We start from the raw sequence: 6,016 nt of genomic DNA on the forward strand, positions 1-6,016 counted from the left end.
ATGGAAGACTCTGAGAAAGTGTTTTCACAAGGGCCCTGGACCTTGGACTATAAACTTCAATCCATTATAGGCCTACCCGAGCATTGTAATGGCGTGGTTTCATTTGCCCCGACTCTTGGGGTTCTTGTACAAACGAAAGATCCTTGAAGAGATTGAATGGATGATTAGAAAAGTCACGAAGTTGGATTTTAATACTGACAATAGAATGAGAGGGAGGTTTGCTCGAATGACAGTATACATTAACCTTGATAAACCATTAATTTCAAAGGTTTTGGTTAATGGTTCAATACAATAGGTTGAATACAAATAATATCTGATGGTTTACTTTTCCTATGGGTAGTTTAGCTACGTGAAAAATGTTGGAACGCTGGCACCCCTACAGCGCAGAGGAAAAATATAACACCCTGCGATCCTAACCATGGATCCATGTGTGAGGAACAAATCGGGGTGAAAAAGAGTTTCAAAATTACCGAATGGTGATTCTGAGTAGACAGTGATGCATCGGCAGTGAGTAATCTGATCTACTATCGAACCAAGCCGCAATCTTTGATGACTCCGACCTCTATGTAATCCACCCAGTTGACTATGAACGGAACGAATCCCCAAACAATTTTGGAGAAGACTTTGCTTTGACGGTTGCTAGACTCACCAAACAAAGAAAAACGAGATTTTATATCTTATTATTTTTTTAAGGTTTCTCAAAATTAAATAAATATAATAATGTTTAAAAACTAAAAATTATAATTACATTAATTATAATAAAGATTTCGGTAAACTATATTTATTTATATACGAACCAAAATCATATTCTCATTATGTGTACAACAACCTTGTACATATACTGTGTTCTATATTTGATTACCCAATTAAATTAATTCTATAATTAATTTAATTCATGCGACAACCAAACACAATACCAATTATGTTATATTCCGTTCATTTCAACTATAAGGTGTGACCCGTAGGTTCTTGTAACGTTAGCAGTAATGTTAGAACGATTCCAATGTTACAAACAATGAGTGGCACCTAGCAATGCATCATTGCTACCTAAGTCACAAGAAATCATGATTCGACATAACCTTTTTATGATTAATCTTTTCATGCACTAATCCTTAAGTCCTTTATCTCTGGATTGAACACAAGTCATGGAATAGTCACACTTGTATAGTCCATTCCATGTTCCTTGATATCTTAAGTAGACTATGATATACAAATAAGTATGACATCTCAATCAGCTTATTTAAGCATGGCCATGCATTTCTAGTCTCACTCAATCAAATGGCCTAAGATATTACTCCCATTATGTATGAGGGACTTATCTTATATCGATAAACCATATCCCTCTACATAGATTATGGTATATCCAACATCAGCCTTTATAGAACAACCAATTACGGTGTACGTTTGACTGTATCAAAATATACAACTCACGATGTTGGGATTATGATGATCTCAAGTCTGAGGATCATATACATATTAATCACTATGAGTAATGTCGTGACAATTACATAATAATCCAAGAAACATACTCATAATGGGTTAGTCCAATATGTTGTTCTCTAACACACATATTCATGCATCGATTCTGACACTCCATATCAAGGACAACTTTTTATCATCAATCAACTACATGTTAGTCTTAATGTGTTATCGTTGTCCTATCCAACAATAATACTTGACTAAGGACCTTTTAAGAATAATCATATTATTTTCAGGACATTATTATAAAACAGTTTATTTATACACACAGAAAAGAAACTGAAAAAATAATGGTAACCTCTTATATTAATAAACATGATAAATCAAGTATGTTATTACAACCATCTCATGATTGATCTTTGGGCATACTCTAACAAAAAAATCATGCCCAAAAAGTGTGGTGAATTTAACTCATTTGGATGGAAAGAACTCAATAATGATCTCTTCATCGGTAGCAAAAGGAATGGTGGAGGGATTAACAACATATGGGTTGTAGGTGCTGGTTGAGAGGTAAACCTGATGTAGTTTGAGGGAGATCTGGAGTACTTCGATAAAAAAATGGGGAAAAAGGCGATTGGATATAGATTGAATGCCTTGATCTTCGGCAACTTGAATGAAGGCGAGATTAGTGCAGTTCTGACTCCTTTGTTGGGCAATAACAGTAATTTGAAGGGGGTTTTAAAAGAAGGTGGTCAAGGGGTCTTGATTGGAAAAATAGGTGGGCAGTGGGCCTTACGAAAAAATAAAAGGAGTTTGAGAGTGGGATGGATAAAAAGAGCATTTCTGGGCCTAATATTTCTTTTGAGAAGGAGCCCACTATTGGGGCTAGCCCAAAATCGGGGAAAGATAAAGCAGCTGCTAAAAAACTAAAAGAAAACCCGTTGTCCCTTTCGCTCCCATAATGGTTGACGCTGATGTGGACCAATTTTATTTATGCCAATATGAGATGGCCCAAATAGACAATGTACAAGTTGGTTTAAGTAGTAGCCACAAAAGCGTACGTGTTATTTCTTTATCTGATGCAAATTTAGTCGTTGGGCATGGCTTTTCAGCTTGAATTGGTTCAGTTGCTATAACAAATTATAATCCAACATTTGAGGACTCAGTTGGGATGGAGGCCCCATTACAGGTCAAAGTGCTTGATTCAAGTAAGCACTCATGATAAGCTATACAATTAATATATTATAATCCCATTCTTAATGCGTTTTTGAATGATTAATTATAAAAATGAGTGAATTTGATGCTCCTAATCCTTTAAATTCATGTTTCTATACTTAGAAAAGCATTGGGAGCGAAAGGAGTAAAAAAGATCCAAAATTGGACAAATAGGGATGTTTTTAGGATCCACATGGCATGGGCTTTTCCACACAAGCTGGCCACATGCCCATGTGCCAGCCTTTGTCGATTTCGCACCTTACTTCCCAAATACACGGAAAAACCCAATTTTTAGGCTTTTTGAGCATTCTAAAGTCTATAAATACCAATTAAAAGAATACCAAATGGAGAAACCAAAGAAGATCAAAGAAAACACTCGAAGAACGCCATCGGAATCAACTCAGAAGCGGATCTCCCTTGAGATTGAAGATCTCCGTTTAATTTCTTTCAAAGTTTTATTGAGTTTCTTTATGTCTTGTGGTTATCCTAACTTTGAGATGTTTCTATTCAGGATTATGAACTAAATTCCCTAGATACTTAGGGAGGATGAAACCTATGATGAATTTTATTATTTGATTTCTGATTTACATGATAAATATTTGATTCTTGTCCTCAATTATGGATGCTTATTTCTTGTTTTAATGTTTCTGGGATATTAATTCATGTTTAATGTGCTTATTTCAGTAGAGCAAAAGTCCTTGTTTAAGAGTAGATCTAGCATAATTGAGTGGAGTTGTATGCAATCCTAGAAGTAAGATGACAGAAATCTATCAGATTAGAGTCAAATGTAATAGGGAAATCCATAGATCGAGTTAATGTGACAATAGGGGTTTTAATTAGAAAGAGGTTTCAATTAGTCAACCTAGAGACAGTTTTTCTTATTCTCGAAAGAGATATTAACATAATTTAGGGATTTCTACGGATTAAGACACAAGTGAATAAATCGTTTAATTCAGATTCATAATAATAGGTGAAGTCTAGGTGGATTCTTTCATGGGTATTGTCTATCTCATTGGTTATTATTCGATTATTTCCTTGATTTATTATCTGTTGCATTCTTAGATAAATTACTTTAGTAATTTTAGATTAAACACAATCACTCCAATTTATCGGCTAAATAATAGAAAAATAGTAATTACTAGTACTTTTAGTCATTGTAGATACGATATTCCCTACTTACCATAGCTATACTATTGTTTGATAGGTGCGCTTGCCTTTGTTGTTTTTATTGTTAGTTTAGTGACCATCAAGTGTTTGGTGCCGTTGTCGGGGACTAAAATATTAGGAACACTTTATTTTTATTAATTTAGCCATTTTTGTTTTTAGTTGAATTTTTACATTCTAATTTTTCTTTTATTTGCTCCTGGTAGGTTCTTTAGATTATGACTAGAAGAAACCCGTCGGGACTATTATTATTTGATAGTGAAATTGAAAGTACTGCTCACAGAAACCGTAGAGAAGCAAGGAAAAGTTGACAGAATATAGTAGACGAGCAAGAGGACATTATTATTACTAAGGAGATGGGTGATAATTAGAATAATCAGCTACCTTTGCAGTTGTTGCAAATCTTTCAAATCCAGATCCTCTTCCTCGTACTATGTACGATTATGCCAAGCCCACTCTAACTGGGTCTGAATCGAGTATTGTGAGACCCATCATTGCTGCGAATAATTTTGAACTGAAGTCGAACACTATTCAGATAATTCAACAATTTGTTCAGTTCGAAGGTTTGCAAGACGAAGATCCAAATACTCATTTGGTTAATTTTCTGGAAGTCTATGATACTTTCAAGATAAATAGCATTTCTGACGACGCCATTTGTTTACGATTATTCCCTTTCTCGTTGAGGAACAAAGCTAAACAGTGGTTGAATTCTTTACCATGAGGTTCTATTACCACATGGGACTAAATGACCGAGAAATTCCTACTGAAGTACTTTCCACTAGCTAAGACAACTAAGTTGAGGAATGATATCTCTTCCTTCATTCAGATTGATTTAGAGACCTTATATGATGCGTGGGAAAGTTATAAGGACTTATGGAGACGGTGCCCTCACCATGGGTTACCTTTATGGTTACAAGTTCAAACCTTCTACAACAGTTTGAATCCCTCAACTAGGCAGTTGATCAATGCAGCAGTCGGTGGAAACCTAAATAATAAAACACCTGAAGTGACTTATGAATTTATAAAGGAGATGGCATTGAATAATTAGCAGTAGCAAGCCATGACGACAAAGCCGATGAAAGTAGCCGGTGTTTTCAAATTAGATACAGTCACCATATTATCAAATCAGGTAGAACAATTAAATAAGAAAATTGATGGTTTATATGTTTCTACGTGGGTACATCCGGTGATGCAATGCGATACGAATGGAGGAGGAATGAACAATCCAGAATGTTTACCCTACGGTCCTACCACAGAAAATGAACAAATCAATTATATGGGTAATAATTCTAGGCCTCAAAATAACCCTTATAGTAATACCTATAATGCAAGTTGGAGGAATCATCCCAATTTCTCTTGGGGTGGTCTAGGAAATCAAATAGCACACCCCCTTCCAACAACAACCTTACCAGTAGAGAAGAGGTTGAACCTTGAAGAGATGTTGATGAATTTCATCTCGGTGTCAGAAACCCACTTTCAAAACACTGAAGTAGCACTTAAAAATCAGCAAGCATTTATTCAAGGTCAATGGCTCGAGAACCAAATCGGCCAACTCACTAAGTTAATTTCAGAACAACCACAAGGGAGTTTGTCTAGCAATACCGAAACTAACCCAATGGAGCAACTTCATGCAATTATTGTTCAAGACGAAGAGGGTTAGTTGGATCTAAACAGGAACCGAGGTAAGAGATTATGGTAAGTAACGGTAAGGTTAAGGCAAGCCAGAATGAACAAAAGTTGGTTGTTGTAAATTATAAACCTCGAGCGTCATATCCTAACACGACGAAGAGAGACCACATGAACGGACAATTTGGTAAGTTTCTTAAACTTCTGAAAAAATTACATATTAACTTACCATTTGTTAAAGCTCTTTCGCAGATGCCCAATTCCGTTAAATTTTTAAATGAGCTTTTGGAAAACAAAAGGAAGTTAGATGATTCATCGACTGTAAAGCTAAATACAGTTTGTTTGGCCATATTACAAAATAAACTACCCAACAAGTTGAAAGATTCAAGGAGTTTTACTATTCCTTGTTTAATTGGTAGTTTGAATATTAATAATGCTTTGGCTGATTTAGGGGCTAGTATTAATGTCATGCCCTATAAAATGTTTAAGCAATTATATCTTGGGAAACCCAAATAAATTAGGATGAGTATACAATTAGCAGATAAAACCATTAGATTTCCTAGTGGTACTATTGAAGATGTTCTTGTAAAAA

General features: G+C 35.1%; 1 non-coding gene across 1 annotated transcript; it reads right to left on the reverse strand.

The window, feature by feature from the left end:
* Positions 1-4,591: 4,591 nt before the first annotated feature.
* LOC128033438 (small nucleolar RNA R71) lies at positions 4,592-4,698 on the reverse strand. Its single transcript, XR_008189546.1, has one exon. It is a non-coding gene; the product is annotated as a small nucleolar RNA R71 (small nucleolar RNA).
* Between the last annotated feature and the right edge of the window lie 1,318 nt (positions 4,699-6,016).

Source organism: Gossypium raimondii, chromosome 1 (assembly GCF_025698545.1).
Source record: "Gossypium raimondii isolate GPD5lz chromosome 1, ASM2569854v1, whole genome shotgun sequence".
NCBI lineage: Eukaryota > Viridiplantae > Streptophyta > Magnoliopsida > Malvales > Malvaceae > Gossypium > Gossypium raimondii.